The sequence below is a fragment of the Podarcis erhardii genome (genome assembly GCF_964252035.2).
Source record: "Podarcis erhardii genome assembly, chromosome: 10".
NCBI classification, from domain to species: domain Eukaryota; kingdom Metazoa; phylum Chordata; class Lepidosauria; order Squamata; family Lacertidae; genus Podarcis; species Podarcis erhardii.
The window spans coordinates 37,364,607-37,383,974 of record NC_138500.1 but is presented as its reverse complement, the minus strand read 5'-3'; the positions used below and the strand labels follow the sequence as shown (position 1 = coordinate 37,383,974).

The window sequence follows — 19,368 nt, the reverse complement described above, 5'->3', positions numbered from 1 at the left end:
TAACAAACTACAGTTCCCATGTTTCTGGGGGGAGTTCTTTAAATGCATGATATATATGCATCTGTAGAAATAAATCTATCTTCTCAAGGCACTGGCAAGAAGAAGGAATGAAAGAGGTAATGCCACCCCCTCCAACTTTCTCTAGATGGTGCCTGTCTAGAAGCATAACTGACTATGTGACTACTCTCATTGCTTGCTGCCCCTTGGTCTTTCACAAGTTGTGTTCAGATTCCCTTATACCAGCCCAGTGGCCCAGGGCACAGCAGCATATGTAACCTTCCAGATCTTCATCTCTTTCTAAGAATAAGACTCATCATGCTATGCCTCTTACATAATGAGTTGGCATGGCAAAATCTCCTCTCTCCTCGCTCCCAAAAATATATATTGCATTTTTGGGAAGTGTATCTAGCTTTGTCCATGGCATCTCCATAAGTGCATTAAGTGCTGCCTGTCAGCTAATACTTTGTAAGGGCAGTAAGAGAGAGACAATAACATCAGATGTACGCCAAAGGGAAAAGGTGCCAGCGTTAGCTTTGGAAAAGAGGGGGGAAACTTTCCGAAGTATGCCGCTAATATTCATCAGACTCTTATAGACTCACAAACACACACGATAGTATGGCATTTGTTGCTGGAAAGGATTCTGCTTCTGTCACTTGGTACATGGCCGAGTGCGTCCATTAGCAAATGCAAAGTTTAAACTGGATGAGAAGTTGCAAAAGATACAAACTCTTGAGTGCAAAATTGCCAGAGCCAAGAAGGGTTGGTGTGCGCCACCAATAAGTGCCATTTATTGCTTATCATAAGTCCTATTATTTTAGCCTGCTAAAGGGGAAGCTGCTCACATTGCTCAGCAATATTTATTGTGCACACAAAGCCTTAAGAAGCTATTGAGCCACACAGTGTGTTCATCTTGTAAACACGGATGACTGAAGGAATGTGCCCTTATCTTTGCATCAAGCCACTCATCATTTTGATGCTGTCTAAACTGAATGGTTCATTTTTAGCAGGAAAAGATCAGTCTGGCAACTGTAGGATCAATGGTCAGCTTTGGCAGAGATTGGGAAACTGATGTGGACTCGGCCACACGCTCCAGCAAAGGATGGTTCATCGTAGCCAAATGATCATCTGCTTGCTGTAGTCTCAGCAACACACACTGAAGACAGACAATTGTCTGTTTGTTTTCGGATACTTGGAAATGGCATGACAGAGGCATCATTGCCCTTAGTGTGAACATTCATCCCACAGTTCTGTGGTTTCACAAGGCTTGGAATCTGCTTAACCTGTTGACGAAAGACCAGTTGGTACACAATGAGAAATGAATTGTATACCGAGAGAAATGATGCCTCCATGCTACCACATTAAAATCTAGCATGCCTCCCCTGTCCATGCAGACTGCTTTAAAAAGATGTTTTAGGAACAAGACAAGGAGCTTTGAAAAGCAAATAGGCAATGAATTCCTTCCTTCCAAATGAGAAGCTATGCCTTGCATATGGCTTCTCGGAGCAAACTCTAGTGCAACTCAGAGCCTGCCTACACATGAGCAAGGCCACAAAGCAATCATTGTAAAGAAGACTTGGCTTTTGCCCTCTCTTTCTGTTTCCGCAGATTATCTGTGCCAAAGTTTGATGACTGCATACATTTTATGGCTTGAGGTTTGGACTTCCAAAGCATGGCCCACACCTATCTAGGCTATCAGTGTTTTCATCAGAGGGCAAGCTTCTCAAGCAGAGCTTCAATGTCATCATCCCATTCCTGTGTTTACAGAGTGCTGAAAGCATTTGTGTACATACGAAAAAGGACCAATTCTTCTATTTTTGAAGTTGGCACATAGAAGGAACATCCCCATGGCCCCTATGTGCATTATTAGAATGAGAGGCTCTCATTCATCCACCACACGTCTGCATGGCAAACACCAGTTTGTGGCTTTAAAAATGTACCCAAGAGCCTTGGCCATTCACAGCTCACAGATACATTTAATCACACGTTTCAGATACCCAGCTCTTTTTCCATATTTTACAATGCTCACCATGCAGACATGCAGTAAACAAATTGGAATTCATCGTTCCTGAAAGTGTGAATCCATGATTAAAATATACTTATGCTTCTGACTGGTTTTGTTAATATGCATTATGAATAAAGCACCATACGGTGTTTTCCCTGCTAATAAAGCAGACTCCTTTTATAACTAACTGGAACGTTTATTGTAGATTGTATATTCCTTTACAGTGATTTCTATCTGTAATTCTATCACTTTAAAAGATGCATTCAAATCATTCAACCATTCTAGAGAGGAAGGGGCTAATTTTCATGAAACATGTTCCATTAAACAGGTTGCACAGATTTCTCAGGCTTTTTAATCGATCATACATTCACAGCGATGGGTGAAGAAATGCACTGTTTCTACCTTGTCTCCATTCCTTCTGTTTCTACCTGCCCACCAGCATCCAATGAGTGCCTAATAGGCACTGCCTATGCTTTGGCTAGGGCTGTATTCAACCTGACTCATTAGTGGAGCTTTGCTGGGCGGCAGGGAAGGATTTGGGTTTTTTGTTTTGCCAAAGGCAAACCACTGGAAGGGTCACTACTAAACAGGATGGTCTCTTTGGGATGTCAAGTGGTGTGGGTGTCTTTTGGACTACTTATCAGAAAAAAATTGCCTAGTGTTTGTGTGCATTTAATGAGCCTAGCTCATGGGCCACTGAGTGGTGTGGGAACAGGTTTCGCTTTGCCATTTATTGCTTGCCCTTTATTATTAGCCCTTTATTATTTGTGGCTCATCCATTGAGATTAGTGGCCCCTGGGGACATACTTTTTATTGCACATTCATGATGATATGTTCTCTTGGTGGTGTTGGCAGTCACACACAACCCCAGTTTCAATACTGTTTGCACCTGCAAAAGTTTTGGAGCAGTCATATTGCTTCACTTCCTGTCAATGCATATCCCATAACTTCCTGTTGAAATCCCATAACTTATTATACCACAAATGCTCTGGTTTATTTTTGTCCCACTTCTTTTATGCTGTAGCCCATCCAGACAGCAATTATGTGATAGCACTGGGGGAGCATTGCAAAACAAACTAAAGCAAAATAAATCCACCACTATTGCACTATTATTGTGTAAACAACATGCTTCAGAATAGACCTGCAATAAAAGTCAGCCTTGAGGGCTCTTGGGTGAATGAGCTACATCAGTTGACTCCATTCCAACCCAATAAAAGTGATTAGGGTGGGGCATATCATAAGACTTTCATTGAGAGATGGGAAGTGTTAGTTAACACTTTATTGGCTTGGATCGCACATCATACTAAGCCAAACCTAGCATGAGTATATGGGTTTGCAGGCTGCCAGAGAGGAGACCCCAACCACTTTGCTCCTCCCTGGTTATATTATGCTGTGCAATGCTGAGCTAAACCATAGTTTGGCTTAACATGTCATCTGGACATGAGCTCATGGTTTAGCTCTCAGCAGACTAACCACAAGTAGTTACCAAGATTTGTCCCATGATTTATGGATTGCAGATCTTCTGAGAGAGCTAAACCACGAGCTTGGGTTTGGGTGATACAGTGCATCAGCCAAACAAGCGGGAGCAACAAAGCAGCTCTACAGGAGCTGGCATGCTTATTGGGTTGCACAAAGTCATGGTTTGGTTTTACAATGCCTTCTTACCATTTCCCCATTGGTTCAGGTCCAGTAGTAAAGACTCACTCCAGGTTTTATGGCCAAGACAGGTACAATTGCCCTCAACTATTAATAGCTGTTTCCTGGTAATGGCCCACGCTGACCAGCCAGGCTGTTGCTACACTGATCTGCCAGTTCTGAGAGCTTCCTCAAGAGAGCAATTAAAAGTTTTCCTTTTAGGCTTGTATTTGACCTTTAATAATCTTAAGAGACTCTTAGAGTACACATATTTTTACTACTGCATTTATTAAATGAATTATGTGCTTAAATATGGTTTTTATCCTTTTTTATGCTATGTTCTGAGAAACATTACTGAAAAGCAGATTATATAATGTGTAATTACAAAAGCACAGCTAACAAGGAAGCATAGCTTCGTACATATGAATCTAGGTCTCCATACTAGCTTTGTATGTCTATGCAGTACAATGCTATGCACAAGTCCCATTATATCAGTGATAATTAGGATTGCAGCCAGTGTGGTACAGTGGGACCTGGCAGACAAGGTTTCAAATGCCCATTCAGCTGTAAAGTTCGCTAAGTGACCTTGGGCCGCTCACAGTCCATCAGCCTAACCCACCTCAGAGCGTTGGTGTGAAGATAAAATTGTATACCAATCTGAGCACCTTGGAGGAAAGGTGGGATAGAAATGTAATAATAAATAACAGAATGTGTGAGTGGTCTTGAAGAAAAGGCAAAGCAGCATCATTCTCTAGATTATGACATGAGAAACTGGTGGTGTAGCATGGGGAGGGCCACAAGGGCAGTTGTTCCAGGCACAGAATTGTAAGGGGCACAAAATTTCAACACCTGGTGCTGCCTCAATACAGCTGCATGCTCTTATCACTGGTTTCTCCATACGAACCAGGAAGTGACCTCTCCAGACAAAGAAACAACTTTTCTGATCTCTGTCACTGCAATCTCCTGGGTGATGCAGACACCATTAGGCAGTTGAATGTGCATGCATACTCCATTCATTTCCCTCCCTTCCACCCACCCCCTCCAAACGGCCCCACGCACTGGCAACCTACACTACGCCACTGATGAGAAAAACTACAATGGGAGAACCATTTTTTCTGCTCCTCAAACATCTCTTTCTCGTCTCTGATCCTAAACATGCTCAGGAGAGACATCAGAAATGAACACATCCAGCTTCCAGTACAGAACAGAGGAGAGTGGAGCACAACACCCACTCTGTGCTATTATCATGTGTATAGACAGGTTTACAGCAAACCTGCGAATGTGTGCTTTTGTTTTGAATGACAGGGAAAAAAGTCGCTTTATATGTCAGACAACCTTGGCTGTTTGTTATCTTGGTCTCAGTCCACATTTTAGTGAGGGACAGCATAAATCCTTCCTTTATGGCTGCATCGAACCTATTAAATGTCATGATCAGAGCTTGATAATAATTAACAGATTCTCGGATTACCCAGTTTATGGTATGATCACTCAAGAATCACTTCGTGAATCACTCAAGTCACTTCATTTCCCTGTTTAGTTCTGTAGCAAGTTTCACACCAGCTCCCAAATCAACCCAAATCACAGCATATCACTTTATTGTTATTTTTAAAATACTATGCTTCTATGCAAAGAAAAACTATGCACATTTCTTTCAGGCTTTCAGCTCATTGCAGTCACACTCTCACGCCTTTTAAGCGGAAGTGCAAAGTGTGTTATTAAGACACACCTTGCCTTTTTGTACATTCAGCTTGGACTGGGGGTGGGGAGGCTGGATGAACCAGGCAGGGATAAAATAAGCCCAAATGTGTAAAGTCACCAAGTAATATTTTATTGCTGTTTAGAGAGTTGAGTTTCTTTCTCAGGAACACTAAACCCCAAAGCCTACAGAAAACTCAGGCAATGAAAACCCTGCAACTATGTCATTGCATTTTATTTTTGCCACCAGACTGGTGATGCCGGGGCATACCTGGGTTTGGTTTCCCTAGAATTGAGGTCACTTGAGACTGTGATGTCTTTGTGATATATCTACATGTATATACAGCCCAGAGGGACGCAGGTGGCGCTGTGGGTTAAACCACAGAGCCTAGGACTTGCCGATCAGAAGCTTGGCAGTTTGAATCCCCACGACGGGGTGAGCTCCCGTTGCTCGGTCCCTGCTCCTGCCAACCTAGCAGTTCGAAAGCACAAAGTGCAAGTAGATAAATAGGTACCGCTCCAGCGGGAAGGTAAACGGTGTTTCCGTGCGCTGCTCTGGTTCGCCAGAAGCAGCTTAGTCATGCTGGCCACATGACCCGGAAGCTGGACGCTGGCTCCCTCGGCCAATAAAGAGAGATGAGCGCCGCAACCCCAGAATCGGTAACGACTGGACGTAATGGTCAGGGGTCCCTTTACCTTTACCTATATACAGCCCAAGCATATAAAGGAAGAGCTGACAGCATTAACACCTGAACACATACTGGGGCCCCTTTAGTGGTGATGGAGGAGAAATTTGGTTTGGTTCACATTTAGTGTTGAACCTAACAAATTCACACTTTAAAAAACTATATAAGGACTGTTTTGGTCCTCATATAATTTTACACTTCTCTGGATTTTGTGATGTAGTTCTCCAGCCAAACAATGTTTACAAAAATGTGTATATTGGAAGAAATGGACATAATGTGTGCATATTAAGGAAAATTGCTTGCAAAAATTGCTGTTGAATTTTCATGAGGATTTTTTTAAAAAACCAAATCTGTGCAGAAAACGTGGAGAACTGAATATTGGAGAAATGAGAAACTAAGAGTGAAATAGACAGATCCGTTTATCCCTACCCACCATGTTTCACAGCAGAATGGAGAGCCTCTCAGTCCCATAGTGCTGGAATCTCACAGAATCTCTGTGTTACCAGCTCCAGCTGCCAAGTTAGAATAGTCTCACTTGTATTATTCTCTTATGCTTAACAATGGCATCACTACCAGCTTGGCTGGGTAGGGAGCAGAAGGCCTGCCCATCTTCAGCTAGTACAGGATTAGTCATTCTTGTAGTCTTCTAGGTATTGTTGGTCTTCAACTCTCATCATCCCTGACATCAAAGCTGATAGCTGGAGTCCAACAACATCTGAAGGACCACAAGTTTCCTGGACCTGAGGGCAAGTTAGAGAAACTGACAAATTAATTAATTAAATAGTTTCTGTGGCACTGTAGTTCTGTACTCTTTAGATATGCAAAGAGACACTTCACAAACTTGATTAGAGCTATTCATTTAGCAGTCTTCTTTACAGCATCTCATCTTACAGATATAAAATCATAGGCAGGGAGAGGACCCCAAAGATGACATATAGACCAATCCCCCACAAAACCCAATATAGCACTGCCAAAGAAATTGGTGTTTAACATTGCATTTAGATAATATTATTCAGACCAAAAATGTAGGAATTCTGAGGGAAATTAAATGATTTTCAAATAAAATTGGTAACAGTTTCTCATGAAGGAGTGGGGAGGATTCACCTTTCTAGATCTGGGTTCTAGACTCAGTCTTTGGTGTAATCCAGGTGTCTTGTGTATTATAGCCACTAGATGTCTCCATCTGAAACTTCACACAACATAATGGGAGACTGGTAAACAGGACTAATTCAGTATTTCTGTTGCTCACAATATGTGAGCAAACAGGTAAGGGTCTACAATATAAGGGAATGCTTTCATTCACTTAGTAGCCTGAAAAATCATCTGCTCCTGTATACACCTGCAAGATCGCTTATAGGAAATTCCACATGTGCTGTACATTGCCTACTGAATATCACAAGGACAATGACCTAAAAATCGATGTTTTCTGCTATTGTCTCTGAACTCTGGAATGCACTTCATTTTGCCATTTGTAAAACCATCAGTTGCTTCAGATGTCTTCACTCTAAAGGCACCCTTTTTATTATTTACTTGTTTGAATTCCCTGAATTCCCTATTTGTTTTTATATGCTTTTACTGGTTTTATGCTGCATTTTTCTTCTACTTCTACTGTTTCTTGTTTGTATGTTGTACCCTGCTTAGATTTTTCAAGTATTAAAAGGTTTGTATGTGTTTCTAAATTAATAAGATAAGTCAGAGCAAGCTAAGCCTGGCCATTTCACAAGACACCCACGAAACCTTGGAGTGGAAGAGGACACATTGCAACGCAACTAAAGGACCTTTGGTTTCTTTTTCCTCTACTAGTCTATCTTGCACTGCCTAACACACAAGACTGTGCAAAAAGCAAGCAAAAATGAAAGAGCATACTTCAAAATAGTATGTCTTGTTGTAAAGCCAGTAATGTAACCTAAACCTACTTTTGAAAGTTCAGTGAGGCCAACTTAGAAAAGAGTTCTGAAAATAATGGGTGACTTCAGAGCATGTCACACAAGCTCTGTAGAGCTCACTCTAGGGTAAGTTTACACCAGTGATCTATTTTTTACAGATTGGTCTCATGACAAGTTAGTGTGGGTTACATGATGGGCCCACGTGGCTAGGTGTCAGTTTTGGCTTCTGCATCGCTGAAGGAATTCTACTCAGAAGAGCTGAATTATATAACCTGTGTAAATCAATCCCCTCCTACAGCATCCCAGAAGCTAGTACAAGCAAAGAGAACAGACTTTAAAGTCATAACCACCTTTTATTGATCCACTGAAAATACTGCGGAATTACTGGCACCCCCAGTCTTCCCCTTTTCACTGCCCAAACATACCAAACAGAATACTAAGAAAAATGAGTTCTTCTGAGCAACTCACTCACCTAATGGTTCCAATCTAATACCCAGAAAAAACAGGGAGAGCAGTTCATTGACAAACATCCCACCAACTGCATACTCAGGCAGAGCTGTATTGAGGGAAAACATTTTCTCCTGCTAATAAGGAACACAAGTTAATTAAGCTGACATCACTCCAGTCTTCCCCAACCTGGTGCCCTCTGATCTGCATGTTTTAAAGATGTTTCTAATGTTCTTATGTGTTTTAAAATGTTTGATTTAAAAAAAAAAAATCTACTGAGCAGCTTAGCAAAGAAGGGCGGCATATCAATGTAATATTGTTGGGCTACAATTCCCATCATAACTTGGCTATGCTGGGAGTTGTGGTGAACAACCTATGGGAAGCACCAGGTTGGAGAAGGATACATTAGTCAGTTGAAATCAGTGTCAATGCGTTTTTAAATCTGAATTCTCCACAATGTGGTTTGCATATATGTGCAGGTATGGAGAGAGAGACAGAGAGATAATGAGGGCCATGGTATTGACTTTGTGGTGATGTAAGAAATTTATGACGTTAATTCATCATTAATCTGGATCTTAAAATTGTTCTTATTTTGATAATAATAAATTGCATTAACCCAATGGGTCTATGTTTGTATCTTGAAAATGTGAAAACTTACATTTCACAATAAAAAATAAATGCTGATGGTATTTAACTTTTTGTTTTGAGGTATGTTGTCTCTGCTCTTACTGTAACAGGAACTATTCTAAATTTTGAATTTCCAAATAATTAAAAAGAAAACTTTAAAGATAAACCTTTTTCATCTTGGGATAAAAAGAGAAAGAGACATAATAATTTTTATCTCTCTGTTTTTTGTGAGTTTATATGTGTGATGGACTGTAAAAGATGCTGCTGTGGCTTGGGTTGTTTTAATGTTTTCTTATTTTTTATTGTTAAATAAGTAAATAAAAAGAGCAAAAAAACTGAGAGATTAACCTTTTCAGGAAGTATACAGTTGGTTTACTTAACTGTCCTTCCTAAAAAAAAATACAGCCATATGTATGTTGGTGTTTTGGTAATATATACATTTACTTAAATAAACATATTTCATAACTTCAACTAACATTACTCTTATCAAATAATAATTTAAGCACTCAATAAGAACAATAAGAGAATCCATGCTATGAGAAAAAATATAAATACTTACACAAATAAGCTACTTCAGTGTAACACAGGGGTGGTGTCATGGGAGCCTGTGACCCTCCAGATGTTGTTGGAATCCAATTCCTAGCAGAAGCAGCCAACATGAGCAATGAGCAGGGATGATGGGAGGTGGAATCCAGCAACATCTGGAGGACCACATGTTCCCCATCCCTGATGTAACATTTCAGTATATGCCCACTTACAGATTCACTTCAAAACCCTTTGGTATGAACATTAAAACATTGGGCTTGATGGATTATATGGATAATCTTTGATGGCCAAAGGAAAAATGTAGATCAAGTACGGATGATAATCATGATGACGATGGAGTTTAAAATTGATTTTTAGATTCAAAATACTGCATAAGTGAATTTAATTTTGACCTCCATGACCTTGCGGTTTTAAAGCTGCTGGCACTGCAACAAAGTTGCTAGTCCCTAAAATTATATTGTTTGAGGTTTCCAAGAAGATAATGCTAGCTGTTTCCTACTTTAATGTACAAAATTGCAAAGGATGCTGTAATTTTAACAATCATGTCTGGATTACAGGATATCATAACAAGACATGGTAATTATAAATCCCTTACAGTGGAAAAGTTAAGGAAAAGGCTATTGAGTAAAGTTCCATTTTCAGCTACGACCAGCAGATTTCTTTTTGTCTTCTATTCTTAATTTTCATTTATTTTTTCTTCCTATCCTACCTTCAAATCCGGACATTAGAAAAATGTGGCTCTTGGCTGGGGACAGAATTTAATGGACACCATTGAAACTTCCAAGCTATGCACTTAGTGCCTTAGGATCTTCTATGTAAGTCTAGAATGCTATATAGCTTTTATGTGCACACGTCACAGTTTATGTTTACGCACTGGAGCAACTGACTTACAATAGAAGCAGTGCCATCCCTAACATTAGGCAGAGTGGTGGATGCAGGGCAGTGATGGAAGCCCCCTCAACCATCCAGTCCCAGGTGTGTCCTTAGAGACAGAAGGTGGGTCTGCCCAGCCAACTATTTGTCCACCTCCCCAGTTGCCGGGGACAGCCCTCTTGCAGGAGGCAAGGCAGGGACTGGTTTATGTAGCTCTCCATCTTCTGAAGAGACATCCAGCATCTGCATGGAGGGGACACCTGCCAGGTTAGTTGGCCCCTCCCCAGCATCAAGCTTAGCACTCTCCAGACTCTTCGACTCTTCACCCTTTGACCAGTCCTTCCAACAAGTCATCTTGGGATTCATGACACAGTGGATGGGAGGGGAAACACCTATAATCTGCAAGCACAGGTTTCATAGTTTCTCCATCCACTGAGCATGGCTGACTCAGAAGCTTCAGCAAGGACTGCTTCCAGATGATCTGTTTATTGAACAGTCATCCAGATACGTTTCCAGGGAGATTAGATAATGTAGGCTATTTAATGAGCATTCATTCTTGTTTATGGGGAGGCTAGAGCTAGACAACAATTGCATCAAGCAAATGTTCCCCCACATTTTCCAGTGCATTTCTCCATCGCTTTCCAATTAGATCTACAAGAGCTCCCAGTCAACTATAACTGTGCAACTGGAATTTGCTGGTTTGTGATTGAATCCCACCCAAAAAGCAACAGTCTAGAAGCTCCCAGGGAATTGCTGGTTGGGTATCATCTGCGTGAAGGTCTCCTCGGCTAGTGTAGCTGTTGCAGTTCCCTTTGTAGCACACAGACTGACTCCCTACCAGACATTTTTCAAGGTCACCACTTGGTTTGCTGTGGGCTCCAGTTAAAAAAGAGAACACCATGCAAGGAGGCAACATTGCCATATCTCTATGACTGATTAGAGAACCACTGCCTATTGACCTTTGGCATACTCCCTCTCATAGCTAAGAACAAGTGATATTATACTCCAAGATCCACATTTACAAGGCACCTCAGTGCTGGGGTTGAATGTTAGATCCTATATCACCCTTCACCAATCTTTGGAGAATTGCTGCAGCTCCGTGGCAGAGCATCTACTTTGCATGCAGAAGAGTCCATGTTGGAATTCTCCAACATCCCCAGGAAGGGCGACAGAGGGTGTCCTCTGCCTGAAACTTTGGACAGCACTGTCAGCCATTGTCGGCAGTGGTGAGCTAGATGGAACCAATGGTCCAATCCAGTATGAGCCAGCTTCATATGATGTTCCCCTAACATGATGTGTTTCAGATGTTTGGATTGCAATTCCCATCAGTCCCATTCAGTACAACCATGCTGGCCAGGGCTGATAGGAAGTTGTAGTCCAAAACAGCTAGAGGGCACCAGGTTGGGAAAGGCTGCCCTATGTGCTTATGAAATGCTTTAGTCTTCATTTATGTATATGTTTTTATTGTCCTTGCCTTTATTTTCCAAGGAATTCAGAGTGGCACATGTGGTTCTCCCTGTCCCCATTTTATCCTCACAACAACTCTGTGAGGTAGGTTCTACTGAGAGGCAGTGATTGGCTCAGGCCATCCAGTGAGCTTCATGACTTAGTGGGGCCTGAAACCTCCATTTCCCAGGCCTTAGTCCAACACACTGACCAATACACCACACTTGCTCTCACTGAGAAACCTAGTACAGTCGTACCTTGGAAGTCGAACGCCTTGCCAGTCGAATGTTTTGGCTCCCGAATGTTGCAAACCCAGAAGTGATTGTTCCGATTTGCGAACATTCTTTGGAACCCAAACATCCATTACGGCTTCCAATTGGCTGCAGGAGCTTTTGGAATGGATTCCGTTCAACTTCCAAGGTACCACTGTATTATAATGTATTACATGAAACATAATACCTCAACTGACAATTTAATTAACTTTCAATGACTTGTTCTTCAATTGTCGGTCAAGGTGATGTTTCTCTTCAAAAGTGCAATCTGGGAAATTTAAAGCCAAAAGGAGCCTGGTAGCTACTATAACAGAAAATAGATTTGTCACACCCTTATAATGCCATGCTGTGCGCACTACCTTAGAAATAAATCACACGGAATTCAATGGCGCTTACTCCAAAATCAGAGAATTGTGTAAGATTGCAGACTTAATCTCACTAAATTGGGTAGATTGTTTTAATGGTCTTATTCTATCCTATCTGAATGTTGTATAATTAAGCAAGTATTAGTAATGGGTGAAATCTGTCAAGGATCTGAAATTCCTGGGGAATTTGTGAAATCAAGCTTTACTAAAGGTTCACACCACCTTCTGCTTCCGGTTTTGCATCTGGCAGATATGCGACACATACAAAAAAAGATGCATTGGTATTCTAGGATTTCTATTCTGGATCCTGTCCAAAATCTACAAAACAAAAGAGCCTGAAATAGAAAAATAAATAAAGCTGGGAAACTCAAGTCTCAAGATTCCTTCCATCCTAAAGTTTACACGTTTTCTTTTTCCCAAGCTTTGAGCTGAGTTTCAGAAGGAAACCGTGTCCATGCCAATACAGCACTATCTGCCTTCTTATATCCATTTTATTTTAAGGCATTTAATTTGTTGTTGTTGTTATCATCAAGAACAATATATAACCACTCAGTTATGCTAACAGTTGTTTTTTTAAAATCAGGTGCTGCTTAATACCTCAAGTATTAAGCCGTATACACTAGGTATACAGGAGGGCTATAGCGTAAAATCAGTTAAAATTAATTGGGGGGGGGACATACCGAAAATGCCTGCTGCTGTTTTATTTTGGGGGATTTTTTAAAGTCTTTACCAAGTACCAGATATTCCAACAGGGAATTCTACAGAATTAGATCCATAGGACTGAAAGCACAGCTCCTGGTGGAGATGACCTGTGCATATATAGTTAACCATCGGGAAGGCTGTTTCTCAATAGCGTTTGCCTGCAAAACTGAATTAAACTGGTGTCTCATGCTCCACCACCGAGGGACCCTACTTGGGCTCAGAGAAATGGACTCAATGCCCTTTTCCAGCATGTGTGTCCTATTTATCCCATAACTCCACAGAAACACTTGGAATCAAGTATGACAGCTCTGATAGCTTCACAGATTATTTTGGATAAACCCACGTGATGTGGAGTTGCCAGGGCAGTACACAGGTACGCATGACCTATACACATCTGGGTCTGGATTTATGTGTGCATATATGCTTATGTCCATCTAGAAAATCCATGCCCTTGGGCACTGGGAAGTGCATGGGAATGAAATGCAATCAGTGTTTACACTCTTTTTGTGCATTATTTGCTGTATTTTATTTATGTGTTTTGTCTTGTTTTTGTAAACTTGGGTAGTGTGGATGCAGGCTGAACATTGACCTAACAAGAGTGGCCAGGCTAGTGAGGTGGTGCTGGGAAGCCACCCTCTTCCTGACACAGGGCTTGCCCACACTTTCACTTGTCCCACCACTTTCCCCCAGGGAAACCGGCTCTTTACCACTGAATCAAAGCAAATGTGCCTGGATGGTGTACATGTGGGGCAGAGTGGCAATGAGGTCAGAGCTGCGTGGGCAAACCAGTAGTGACAATTCAACACTCCCATCGATGCGCCTGCCCTGACCTTGCCTCTTCCAAGCCCCCACACTGTTCAGACGGTGTCAGGAGGGCAGCTTCACAGCACCACCACACTGTGCTGGCAGGGCAAACTTTGGTAATAAGCCGCCTGGTGTGAGGCCATTTGATGCCCTCCCCTGAGCCCTCGTGAGGCTCTGGCAGGGTCCTAGAGCCCTTCCACCTCCTTCCCAAAGCTAGGTAAGCACTTACCAGGCTTTGAGAAGGAGGTGGAAGGACTCTAGGACCCTGTCAAAGCCCTCATGTCTCCTTCTCAGGCTTTGAGAAGGTGCCCTCCTTGGCTGCCCGCCTGGTGGAACCGTACCACTGCCCTAAATCTGCCTCTAGTGCTGGTCTCCCCTGGATTCTAGCAACTACTTTTCTCATATTTGTGTATTGAATGATAGTCACAACACTGCTGTCTTATTTCCAGTGCCACCAAACCTGGCTACTTTCCAGTTAATTCTTAACTGCCAACCTCATGTCCATTAATGTCTGCCTTCATCCCCGCAAGCCACCTCATGCTAGTATATTCCAGCAAAAGCTTGTTACGGGCTTAGCGATTGAGCCTGCGACTCCCTTCCAAAGAGATTTTAAAGAACTGTAACCTCCAGATAATCTTGAAAATGTAAGTTGATCATTTACAGATGTTTAACTTCACAAAAAGATTTCCACTGGCTTTATGTTCAAAGGTATTTATAGAATTTACAGCAGAGGCTGCCCAGCCTCTCTATGTGGGCAGGCAGGGTGCAGTCAGCAGCCTGAAACTGCCACATTTGCCTGCAATCACTTGCCATTCCGCAACCTCCCAGCCTCTCTCTCCTGTGGTGATAGTACAAAGAAAGCAATAAAGGATTCAGTGCATTGAACTGGATCCCACCCTCTCACAGACCCTGCTGTTGTGCAAGAGACTACAAGGGTTCCTGTGCTTACCCAGGGTTCAGGTTCCTTGCAATGAAGGTCAATGGAGACAGTGATAGGATATGTGATTTTATTTACACCTATATACAACCTGGGCCTAGGACAGAAGGGCTCACAGTATTAAGACTCCAACAGATCTTGGCTCCCACTAGATCTCTCAGGAGTCCCAGCTCTGGGTCCAGCATAGGGCAAGACCAGCCTGTGTCTCCAGCTTCCAGTGTCAGCTGAAACTCACACCCACACAGCTCCTCTTGGGCCTATTGTTCTCCATCCTAGGATGGCATGGCATTCAGCCACATGAAATGGGGAAAGGTCCACCAATTTGTCTCTATAGCAACAGGGCAACTCCTGTCCAACCTCTTTGGACATGTAAATGGCAGGACTTAAATGGCCACTGAAGGCCAGTTACCAAGAAACTTGTCTGACTGGTTCAGCAGCCTCTTACACTAGTTTCTTAACCTCACTGGGTACAGGATCACAGGCCTGGAAGGCACCCACAGATATCATCCAGACGGACACCCCCCCTAAAAAAACCCTATAACAATACTTTTACACGAAGAGGAGCCTCATTGCTATTGCATGAACAGCATAGTATGTGTCTTCCATCTTTTTCTTCCTTCCTACATACTGTATTGGGATAACTGTTCCAGGAAACTACTTGATGGAATATGGTTCTGATAGTTATACTGGCTTCCCTTATTTGTTTTAACTAGCCTATATTTTACAATACTTTTTACTGTTCTGCCGTTATCTGTGCTAAATGATGGATACTGATTGTGCTTTTATGATACTCTGCTTTGATTGGCCATGATGTCCCCAAAGCTAGCATATAAATAGTATAATAAAGAAATAAACTACTTTTAAAAATGATCCTGGCTGGTATTATTTTGCTACATTAAAGCTTACTGTTGTCATTATTATTACCAAAAGTTTACTATCATTACTATCTGTTCCGATATGGGCCTGCTGTGGTAGCATTATCCTGAGCAGGGGACCTCTTAAGATGGCACAATGCCCCTCCCACTACCACCAGCTCTCAGTGTATTATGCTATCTATGAAGAACTCCTGACCGTATGTTTTTGCCGCTGCAGTTAACAGCAGCTTCAGGCAGTGGCAGAACTTCATGCTCCAGCACCGGGGGCAGAAAGCAGGCAGGGGCGTGGCTGGCACACGTCCGGAGGGTGTGGTGCACCGCCTGCGGGGGTGTGGTGCCCAGTGTGGGGGGGCAGCTGTGATGGCACCCCACAGGAATCGTGGTGCTGGGGGCGGTGCGCTCCCCCTGCCCCCCTCTTCCTCCGCCAGTGGCTTCGGGATGGGGTGACTTGCATCTGGGAATTGATGTAGGGACAAAGAATGTCTCCTTCCTTCCTTCCTTCCTTCCTTCCTTCCTTCCTTCCTTCCTTCCTTCTCTCTCTCTCTCTCTCTCTCTAGCACACATACATATTGTGGTCCCAGTGCAAAGCAGGACTGCTTTTTGGCTTACTCGGTTGGGTGGCTTGTAAAACCTGACCCTAAATGAGCGAACCAATTGTTCACGAGTGGCCATTCCTGCTTTCTCTTGCTTATGCAAAGGCACTGACCACCACACACACACATACACCCCGCTCTCTTGACATGCGCAAATACTTGCTGACTGTCTCCTTATGCCCAGGCATCTGCTGTCATCGCTGGCAGGTTCTGGCTCTGGTGTTGTTCTTATAGGGAAAGCTATGCAGCTTTTTATTTCATGACAAATGCCAGTGCCTCTTGTATACAATAACAGCCTATTAATAATCCCCAATAGATGTAGCAATGGAGTCAGAACGATGCCACCAGAACCAAAATGTTAACATCTGCAAAGGCAAGCCAGACCCGTTTTCGCTCTATGTGCTCACACAACTGACTCAGTCTGCAGGACTTGCACTCTCGTGTCATACTCATTTTAAACTTGCAAGAGATTGGCCGTTTGGTGTGGCAGCACCTATGCTCTGGAACAGCCTGCCTGTTAATATCAGGCCTTCATTGTATTGCTTTTGATGCCTGCTAAAATACCCAGGCATGTCATTTAATTGCATATATTTGTTTTCAAAACTATATTTTATCTGTGTTTTTATAATTTACTTACTTCTAATGCTTTTCAGGTCTCCTTTTATCACTATTTTTAAAACCAACGTTTTATATATCTTGTTTATTGGGTTTCTTACCCACTGCAAAGGAGGGTTTTACCATTTGAGGGAACATTCTTCTGATGTAAATTGATCTAAGTGTTTTTAATATTGCATTATTACACTATTTTATGTAAATCAGGCTTCCTCAACCTCAGCCCTCCAGATGTTTTGAAACTACAGTTCCCATCATCCCTGACCACTGGTCCTGCTAGCTAGAGAGCATGGGAGTTATAGGCCAAAAACATCTGGAGGGCCAAGGTTAAGGAAGCCTGATATAAATGGTTCAGATATGTAAGTTTTTTAAATTATTACTAAGCAGCACATCAATCTTTGGGAACTTCCAGGCCTGCCTGCATCTGTGCAAGTAGAGCAGGGATCAGGACTCTGGGCAAGCAGGCAGCACCAAGCTCAAGCTCAAAAACTTTGGATTAAATTAAAGTTTATTTTAAAGGTCCCATTAAATAGATTAAGGAGGCATTCAAAGTCGGTACTGTTGGGCATAATACCAACTTATTGGAAGTTTCTGTTCCTTGCCACAGCTTCAGTTAACACCCCATCCTGATTCCAAATGGAAAGCGCAAGACTCAGCTCCAAAGCTTTAGTTTCGTTCCAGCTCAAGACTCATGTTTCTTCCTACCTCATTGTGGACTCTCCCCTGAGGTTTGCTCCCTATCCTAGTAAATATCCACTGCCAAGTCAGTAGCTTTGCTGTAATCCAATCTTCATCTGCTTTTGCCCCAGGGTACCTTTTAGTCCACAGCAAAGTGAAATGAGATGGGTTTTTAGCAGAGCTTGCCCAAGACATTTTGCTGCCTGAGGCAGAAGAACAAACGGCATCCCATCTCTCCACCGAGTCAAGGTGCGTAATACCCAAGGCCACACAAGCAGAAAATCCCACAAAGCACCTCTCCAAACACAAAAATACAATAATAAGAAATTAAATCAGGTACAATTTGCTGTCCTTTCATGACACTCATGTTTTGCTGCCTGAGGCAGCCGATTCACCCCGTCTAACATAACACCCAGCCCTAGTTGTTGACCTGCGCTTTGAACATGCCTGCGTTCACCAACAGGGTCAAGCGGGAGGCTTTCTTGGAAGAAGAAAGAATTAACTTAATTCATCCACTGGGAACTGCGACAGCTTCATTGGCAGTTACACTTTGGAGGAGGAAAGCTACATTATGGGACCTGACATATCTTCTGGGCTGCAGCAGCATTACAATCACACACACATTTTAAGATGTGTAAACTGTCTGAAATTAAAAGCTGCTATTCAAGCACATTCAGATGCTGAGAATGGTGTGTGTGTGAAGTAATCTACCCCACATAGTCCTTCCTATGCCTCGTCCTGGAAAGGGAAGGCAGCACTATTGTTTCATTATTCAGCCAGCTTTCCTTTCTTCTTTTTCAGACCAAGAAGGGGGGAGGGGGAAAACACAAAGAATTCCTCTCTTGCCTATTTACAAAACACACCACATGTTACTCTTCCAGGTTTCTACGATGTTTGCACTTGCAATATATGAGATAGGATGTTGACGCAGCCCATTGCAACTATTCCTTTGCACACCTCCCACTCATTTCAACGAGATTTGCAGCAAACAAAAAACCCAGTGAATAATTCCCTTTGCTTGCTTCATTGCGGGCATTGTCAACACAGGAAGCTGTATTGTACCAAATCAGACTATTGGTCCACCAGCACTGTTGGCTTCCCAGGGTTTTAGGAAGGAGGTTTCCCAGCCCTGCCTAGGGACAAAGCAAGTGCTCTATCACTGAAGAGCTATGCTTGCCCTCCATGCTAGAACTTTTCAGAAGTCTGAGCTACTATGTTCCAATTTATGACTATATTTTAAATAGAGGTCATTTCCAGACTGTCAATATTTTGCAGGAGGAAGTCAAGTGGATACTGAAAATGTAGATTTGTGCAATTAAAGTAGATTAAAGCACTATCTATCACCCGAGGGGGGGGAACCTCTGAGGTTTTTTTGTTAGAAAATTGCTGAGGAAATGCCCTGGACAGTGTGGGATGAACAAATGGGTAATGTGAAGATGCACAAACATCCCACAAGCAAAAGAGGATGAATTCTCGTTAACCTCCCCGCAAACAAATCAGAACAAATACTCTATAAAGAACAAAGTCTAAGCTTCACGTAAGCTTTGTGCGAGGGACTCATAATGAATGTTCAATTCACAGGTCATTTGGAGGAGCCTGAAAATCCTTTTCACTATACTGTGATGGGGAAAACTGTGACCAAACAATCTTCTGGCCTGCTCAGTCCAGATCCTGTTGATGGGACCCC

General features: G+C 42.5%; 1 long non-coding RNA gene across 5 annotated transcripts in view; it reads left to right on the top strand.

Annotated features, from left to right (window-relative positions):
* LOC309351011 overlaps positions 1 to 19,368 on the top strand; it is an 85,147-nt gene that overhangs the window by 24,895 nt on the left and 40,884 nt on the right. The window contains exon 3 of one of the 5 annotated variants that reach the window (XR_014160642.1): positions 7,185 to 9,063. The exons of 3 other annotated variants lie outside the window; for them this stretch is intronic. This is a non-coding gene — a long non-coding RNA (uncharacterized lncRNA). Of the gene's footprint in view, positions 1 to 1,605; positions 5,469 to 7,184; positions 9,064 to 19,368 lie in introns of those variants that run through there. One more of the 5 variants, XR_014160643.1, reaches the window with a different exon arrangement.